We start from the raw sequence: 9094 nt of genomic DNA on the forward strand, positions 1-9094 counted from the left end.
AAAAAGCCTGGAAACACTTACATGAACTGACACTGAATAAAGTGAACAGAACCAAGAGATCATTGTATACAGCAGCAAGATTATGATGGACTTGGCTCTTTTCAACAATGAGGAAATTCAAGTCAGTTTCAGTAGACTTGAAATGGAAAATACCATCCATGTCCAGAGAGAGAACTATGAAGACTGAATGTGAATCAAAGCATCATTCATTTGCTTTCTTTCTCATGTTTTTTTCCCCTTTTGGTCTGATTTTTCTTGCACAAATTGTTAATAAATTTGGAAATATGCTCAAAAGGATTGCACATATTTAACCTATATCAGATTGCTTGCTTTTGGGGGGAACGGAGGAGGTAAAGGAGATAGAAAAAAACTGGGGCACAAAGTCTTACAAAAATGAACATTGAAAACTGCCTTTACATGTATTTTTAAAAATACAACACTATTGAGAAAAAATAAAATATAATATAAATACAGATAAACCTAAAATTAAGTGGAAAGTGGCCTGCTGATTGCTTCCCTTACCCTGTGATCCATTTCTCACCCCTCCCATCTCTTCACACAATCAAGAAATCATAGATCTGAACCAACATTATGTATATTACATCTCTACATATGTGTACATACATTTGTTGTTCAGTTGTGTCCGAATCTTCATGAGTTCATAGACCCTTCTATTGGCTCACTCCAGGCCCTTCTATCCTCCACTGTCTCTTGAAGTCTGTCCAAGTTTATATTCATTGGAAAATAAGTTTAACAAAATTGAATTTGTTTAACCTATATTGGATTGCTTGCTGTCTATGGGAGGGGAAGGGAATGGAGAAGGAGAAAAAAATGGAACATAAGGTTTTGCAAAGGTGGATACTGAAAATTATCTTTGCATATACTTGGAAAAATAAAATACTGTTTTTAAAAAGAATATATATTTGACTATATATTCTGTAAGTCGTTAGATGGGATAACCTGGGCCATCCTTCCTTCAAACTCAGTAAGATTGTCTAAGAAGAGTCATCTTTTTAAGTGGTCTTCTAAGAAGAAGGCTGCTGACAGTAGCTTCTCAGGACCTCTCAGTGTTGTTTATCTGACAACTACTATAGAAAAGTTCAGCATCCCCAAATAATAATGAACATATATATGGCACTCTAGGTTTTCAGTGTATCTTACATGTAACATTTGAGTTTTACCACAATGCAGGAAGTCAAGGGTCTAACTATGTATTACCCCCAAGCTGCAGCCAGATATTCAATCTCAGACAGGCTTAGTGATCTTTCCAGTTACATTGCTGGTAATACATGTATGAGGCATAATTCAGACTCAAGACTTCCAGACTTCAGCCCACATGTTCTACACCCTGATGCTTCCAGCTAATTTCTACCTCACTACCCCTCACTACCAGCTAATCTTTCCATAACTTGTTATCTACAAAACCTTGGCAAAAAAGGTCCAAATCACAGAGGTAACACTACATAGGATTCACTGTAAGGGTTGGATTACAGTCTCTTTTTTTTGTCCTTGAGGATATTTGCTTTGGAATACCAACTCTTTTTGGGGGTGGGGAAAGGGTTACTAACAGTCATTTTGCCCTCTTGCTCCAAACTTCATAGATGCCAACTTTTACAAAAAGTAAGACTAGAAGACTATGACATTGAACAGTAAGACTGGAGTACTCTTTTAATTACTAATATAAGTACTCCAGGAAAAATAAAAACTTAATTAAATAATAAAAACTTCAGTGAAAAGAAATTAAAATTTAAAATAAATAAACTCCTTCAGCAGTTTGGTGTTTTTGTTGTTTGGAGGGCATTGTGGGTGAAGGGGTACAGTAACTTTTTATTCGCTTTCAACAGCAGTAGCTTTCAACCTATCCCCCTAAACCTATACATTAGAACAAGAATATGTTCATAATGGAGTCCATTATCTCTATTTCTTTCTTTTTTTTTTTTTTTTTTTTTTTCCTGAGGCACTTGGGGTTAAGTGATTTGCCCACCAGGGTCATACAGGTAGGAAGTGTTAAGTGTCTGAGGCCAGAGTTGAACTCAGGTCCTTCTGCCTTCAGGGCTGGTGCTCTATCCACTCCACCAACTAGCTACCCCTATCTATCTATTGATTGGTTTCCCAATATTAAGTGTGTGGCCCAGCTGTTGAAGGAAAATCTGGAGGAATCAATTTGGGTTGTGGCAATACCATTTCTCCTCCTTGTTCACCTTGTCCTAAAGCTCAGGATCAAGGAAAAGAATAATCACTCACAGGCAAAATGGGTAGGGGGGGGGGAGGGGGCTGGAAAAAAATAAAGAAGGAAGGATTGTTCTGCCCAAAATGATGCAAATTGCCAATCTTCTCCCGTTTGTGGTGCAACTTCAAACAAACTCACATTTTGCACAGATGGTCATGAGATCATATAAAGAACAAAGGGCCCAAGTTTGTCCTTGGCCTGAACTTCACACTTAACTCCTTTTTTAAAAAATAATAGCTTTTTTTTTTTTTTTTTTGCTGAGGCAATTGGGGTTAAGCTACTTGCCCAGGATCACACAGCTAGGAAGTGTTAAGTGTCTGAGGCTGGATTTGAATTTGGGTCCTCTTGACTTTAGGGCCAGCACTCTATCCACTTTGCCATCTAGCTGCAATAATAGCTTTTTATTTTCAAAATATATGCAAAGATAGTTTTCAACATTCACCCTTAAAAACCTTGTCTTCTAAATTTTTCTCCCTCCCTTCCTCCACCCCCTTTTCTTAGACAGCAAGTAATCCAATATAGTGCAATCCTTCTGAACAGATTTCCACATTTATCATGCTCAGATCAAAAACGAGGGGAAAACGAGAAGAAAAAAAAGAAAACAACAACAAAAATGTGAAAATACTATGTTGTGATCCACACTCAATTCCCATAGTCCTCTCTCTGGATGTGGATGGCTCTCTCCATCACAGGTCTATTGGAATTAGCCTGAATTACCTCATTATTGAAAAGAGCCTTGTCTATGAGAGCCCATCATCACATAATCTTGTTGTTACTGTGTACAATGTTCTCTTGGATCAGACTTAACTCTTTATTATCAGTCTCAAAGCTTCTTAAACTATGGGTCATGACTCTGTTTGGGGTTGCAGAACTGATTTGGAGGTTATGAAACTATGATTCATTGCAGGACCAGGAGATCATTATATACTTCAACAACAATACTATATGATGACCAGTTCTGATGGACCTGGCCATCCTCAGCAACAAGATCAACCAAATCATTTCCAATGGAGCAGTAATGAACTGAACCAGCTACGCCCAGAGAAAGAACTCTGGGAGATGACTAAAAACCATTACATTGAACTCCCAATCCCTATATTTATGCCCACATGCATTTTTGATTTCCTTCACAAGCTAATTGTACAATATTTCAGAGTCTGATTCTTTTTGTACAGCAAAATAACGGTTTGGTCATGTATACTTATTGTGTATCTAATTTATATTTTAATATATTTAACATCTACTGGTCATCCTGCCATCTGGGGGGGGGGGGTAAGAGGTGAAAAATTGGAACAAGAGGTTTGGCAATTGTTAATGCTGTAAAGTTACCCATGCATATAACTTGTAAATAAAAGGCTATTAAATAAAAATAAAATAAAAAAAGACAAGGAGAAAAAAAAAATAAAAAACATGATATTAAGACTTTATAAAGTAAATTATGAGGAGTCATTTGAAAAGATCAAAGAAGCATGGCGATATTTCTAGGAGAGAAATTCATTAAAAATATACATATTTAATTTTAAAATGATAAGACTATTTCATACTTTGAATGTATTCTAAATGGTACTAGTTCCTTTGAACTATGTTTTCAAACTAGACTCTTTTATTAGATTTCCAACTTTCCAACGTCTTTTGTTAAAAAGAAAAAAAATTCTGATATTATCTATATGTCAGTTGGAGAACACTAGACAGAATCACAATGGAACTCACACAATGAGAGTGGATATACCACTGTTCACTTACTAGGGCCACTAATTTCAGGCCTAGTTTCTGTTTAATATTTAGGCAAAAGATAAGGAAAATGTCACTAAGTCAAGAAGTTGGAGCAATCTCTATTGGAGTTAAAGAACATTTAATCACTCTCCTTGACAGAATACAGGTGACTGAAACTGGTTTAATCTCAAATTTGGCACATACAAAACTACTACATCTAAGACAGAAAAGGAAGCAGCCAACTGAGGGGATTATCTTTGTATCATTTTTCTCTGATAAGGGTTAAGTATATAAGTTATAAAAACAAAAAATAAATATAAAAAATCATTAACCATTTCCCAATAGATAAGTGGTCAATGGATATTAATAAACAATTTTCAGAAGACTTGCAAAGTGTTCACAACAATGTGAAAGAATATACCTAATCACTAAAAACAGAAGAAATACAAATCAAAATAACTCTGAGGTTTTACTTCACATCTTGAAAACTGACAAAGATAACCAAAATAATAATACTCAATATCTGAGGGGTTTTGTGAAGAGAGGCACACTAATGTAGTGTATTGTTCCAGGAATTATGAAATGGTACAACCATTTTGGAAAGAAAATTGGATTTATGTAAATAAAATGCTTAAAATGTTGATACCTTTTGAACCAAAGACTCCATTACTAGTCTTATATCTCAAAGAAGTCATTGATAAGAAGAAAGTCCCTATATACACCAAAATATTGATAATAGTACTCTTTGTAAGAGCAAAGAATAAGAAACAAAATAAAGGGGGAATTGCGATACCTGAATGTAATGAAATATTACTGTGCTGTAAAAAATAATGAATGTGACATTTACAGAGAAGTATAGAAAGATCTACATGAACTTACTAATACAGAGTGAAGTAAGCAAGAGTCAATAAAACAATATACACAATGATTATAACAATATACATGAAAGACATCCACACTCCCCCGAAATAGAAAAAGAATATAACAAAACTATTAAGATCAAAGAGTACTAGAATAAAAAACAAATGAGAAGACATCCCCAAACTACTCTTTTGTGGAGGTGGGAGTTTCATAGGTGTTAACATTGTATATGTTTTCACTCTTTTTCCTTTGATCCATGACATTGATCCATTGTGCTGATTTTTTTCTTTTCTTTTTTCATGACTTTAAAAAATACTATTTTTTTTTATTTTTTTATTTAATAGCCTTTTATTTACAGGATATATACATGGGTAACTTTACAGCATTAACAATTGCCAAACCTCTTGTTCCAATTTTTCACCTCTTATCCCCCCCACCCCCTCCCCTAAATGGCAGGATGACCAGTAGATGTTAAATATATTAAAATATAACTTAGATACACAATAAAAAAAATACTATTTTTTGAAGGTAGCCTAGATGTACCAGACCTAAAACCACACTGTAAAGCATTGGGCATTAAAACCATTTGATACTGGCTAAGAAATGGAATAGTAGATCAGTGGAATAAGTTAGGTTCATAAGACACCATAATCAATGACTATAGTAATCTAGAGTTTGCTAAACCCAAAGACTCCAACTTCTGGGATAAGAAGTCACTATTTGACAAACATTGCTGGAAAAATTGGAAAGTGGTATGGCAGAAACTAGACACTGACCAACATCTAAAACCTTTTACAAAGATAAGGTCGAAATGGATTCATGATTGAGACATAAAGAGTGATAAGAAAATGAGAAAAAGGGATTGTCTACCTCTCAGATTTGTGGAGAAAGAAGGAATTTATGTTCAAAGAAGAACTAGAGAATATTATGAAATGCAAAATGGATAATTTTGATTACATTAAATTAAAAGCCGTTTGTACAAACAAAACTATTGTAGCCAAGATTAGAAGGGAAGCAGAAAACTGGAGGGGGAGGAATTTTACATCCAAGAGTTCTGATAAATGCCTCATTTGTAAAATATATAGAGAATTGACTCAAATTTATAAAAATATAAACCATTCTCCAATTGATAAATGATTAAAGGATATTAACAGACAATTTTCAGATGAAGCAATTAAAGCTATTTCTAGTAATATGGAAAAAATGATCTAAATCACTATTGATTAGAGAAATGCAAATTTAAACAACTTTGAGGTACCACTATATATATATACCTCTCAGATTGGCTAAGATGACAGGAAAAGCTAATGATAAAGATTGGAAGGGATGTGGGAAAACAGGGACACTAATACATTGTTGGTGGAGTTGTGAATTGATACAACTATTCTAGAGATCAATTTGAAACTATGCCTAAAGGGCTATCTTATTGTGTTTACCCTTTAATTCAGCAGTGTCTCTTCTGTGTCTGTATCCCAAAGAGAACATAAAAAAGAGAAAAGGGACTCATAACTGCAAAAATGTTTGTGGCAGCCCTTTTTGTAGTGGCAAGGAACTAGAAACTGAGTGAATGCCCATCAGTTGGGGAATGGCTGAATAACTTATGGTATATGTATGTTATGGAATATTATTATTCTATAAGAAATTATGAGTGGACTGATTTCAGAAAGGCCTGGAAAGACTTACATGAACTAATGCTAAGTGAAGTGAGTAGATTCAAGAGAATGTTGTACACAGCAACAAGTTTAAGTGATGATCTATTGTGATGGACTGCTCTTTTCAACAATGAGATGATTCAGGCCAATTCCAATATACTTGTAAGGAGAGAGCCATCTCCATTTAGAGAGAGGACTGTGGGGACTGAATGTGGATCACAACATAATATTTTCACCTTTTTTGTTACTGTATCCTTGATTTTTTCCTTTCTCATTTTTTCCCTTTTTGATATGATTTTTCTTGTGCAGCATGGTAAATGTGGAAATATGTATAAAAGAATTGCACATGTTGGGAAAACTGGGACACTGATACATTGTTGAGGGAATCGTGAAATGATCCAACCATTCTAGAAAACAATTTGAAATCATGTTCCAAGGGCAAACTTTGGTTTGGCAAATTTGCATACTCTTTGATCCAGCATTGCCATTATTAAGTCTGCATTCTAAGGAAATCATAAAGGAGGAAAAAGGACACACATGTGCAAAAAATGTTTGTGGCAGCTCTTTTTGTGGTAGCAAAGAATTGGAAAATGAGTTGATGTGCATCAATTGGGGAATGGTTGAACAAGTGGCTATGAAGTTAACGGAATATTATTGTTCTATGAAAAAATGATGAACAAGCTGATTTTAGAAAGACCTGGAAAAATTTATATGAACTGATCCTGAGCAAAACAAGCAGAACCAGGAATACATTGTACACAACAGCAAGAATGTACGATGATCAACTATGAAAGACTTGGAGCTTCTCAGTGATTCAGTGATCCAAAGAAATTCCAATAAACTTTGGACAGAAAATGCCATCTGCACCCAGAAAAAGAACTAAGGAGAATGAATGTAAATCAACACATGCTTTGTTCATTTCTTTTTTTTTTTTTTAAACTCTCTCATAGTTTTTCCATTTTGCTCCAATTTTTCTCTCCCAACCTGATTCATAAATCAATGTGTATTAAAAAAAATTCACTAGAAAGTAAAAAAAAAAGAAACCTGATGTGATTAAAATGAGAAATTGACAAAACTGGGATTAGTATTAATTTTTATGACTAGATCTACCACTAAATATTAGAGAGATTTTTCTTCCTTCTGGTTTTTACCTTCTGTGAGCCATGCATTAAATATTTATGTCACTCATGTGATATGTAATGCTCCTCATCTCTCAAGTAATTAAAATCTGGAGTCTGAGGGAAACAGATACATCTCCCTAGATGTATTGGGTTTTTCTGTTGCAAAGAAGAGTTATTGTGATGTAGCAATAAAATCACTGAAGACTCTGTTTAAAAAAACATATATTTGAAACTGTATAACATATATTGGAATGTTTGCTTCTAGGGGATAAGGGTGAGTAGAAGGGAGGGAGGAAATTTTGGAACACAAGGTTTTGCATGGGTGAATGCTGAAAACTATCTTTGCATTTATTTTGCAAATAGAAAGCTATTGTTGTCACAAAAAATATTATTTGTTATAAGAGATGTATCAAATTTATTAAATACCTATTGTGCATCAAGCACTCTGCTATGGCTTGGTGAGATTCCTTGATCATAAATAAGAAGCTCACACACACACACACACACACACACACACACACACACAAACATACTCTAAAAAACTGGACAGCCAACTCCAAAACCCCACTTAGAAATTTCAAAAGGACCAGTTCTGATGGACCTGGCCATCCTCAGCAACTAGATCAACCAAATCATTTCCAATGGAGCAGTAATGAATTGAACCAGCTACGCCCAGAGAAAGAACTCTGGGAGATGACTAAAAACCATTACATTGAATTCCCAATCCCTATATTTATGCCCACCTGCATTTTTTATTTCCTTCACAAGCTAATTGTACAATATTTCAAAGTCTGATTCTTTTTGTACAGCAAAATAACATTTTGGTCATGTATACTTATTGTGTATCTAATTCATATTTTAATGTATTTAACATCTACTAGTCATCCTGCCATCTAGGGGAGGGGGTGGGGGGGTAAGGGGTGAAAAATTGGAACAAGAAGTTTAGCAATTGTTAATGCTGTAAAGTTACCCATGCATATAACCTGTAAATAAAAGGCTGTTAAATTAAAAAAAAAAAAAAGAAAGAAATTTCAAAAGAATATTAGTTCATATGGGAAATGAATTTGGACCACAACATAGCATTTTCACTCTTTCTGTTTTTGTTTACTTGCGTTTTTGTTTTCCTTCTCAGGTTTTTTCTTTCTAGATCCGATTTTTCTTGTGCAGCGAGATAATTGTATATATATATATTTATATATATATACATATATGATTAACATATTTAACATGTATTGGACTGGGGTGGGGGGAAGGAGGGGAAAATTTGGAACAAAAGGTTTTGTAAGGATCAATGTTGAAAAATTACCCATGCATATTTTTGTAAATAAAAAGCTATAATAATAATAAGAATATTAGTCCAAAGTCAAAGTTGTTTTTTCTCAAGCATTGAAACCCTAATGTGATCTAAGGAAGCAAAACAATCTATATTCCAAGTTTTAGTTAAAATGTGTTTTTAAAAATCTTTTGGACATATTTTACTAATGTATAAATATTTTGTTCAGAAAGATATCTGACTG

Source organism: Sarcophilus harrisii, chromosome 1 (assembly GCF_902635505.1).
Source record: "Sarcophilus harrisii chromosome 1, mSarHar1.11, whole genome shotgun sequence".
Taxonomy (NCBI): Eukaryota; Metazoa; Chordata; class Mammalia; order Dasyuromorphia; family Dasyuridae; genus Sarcophilus; species Sarcophilus harrisii.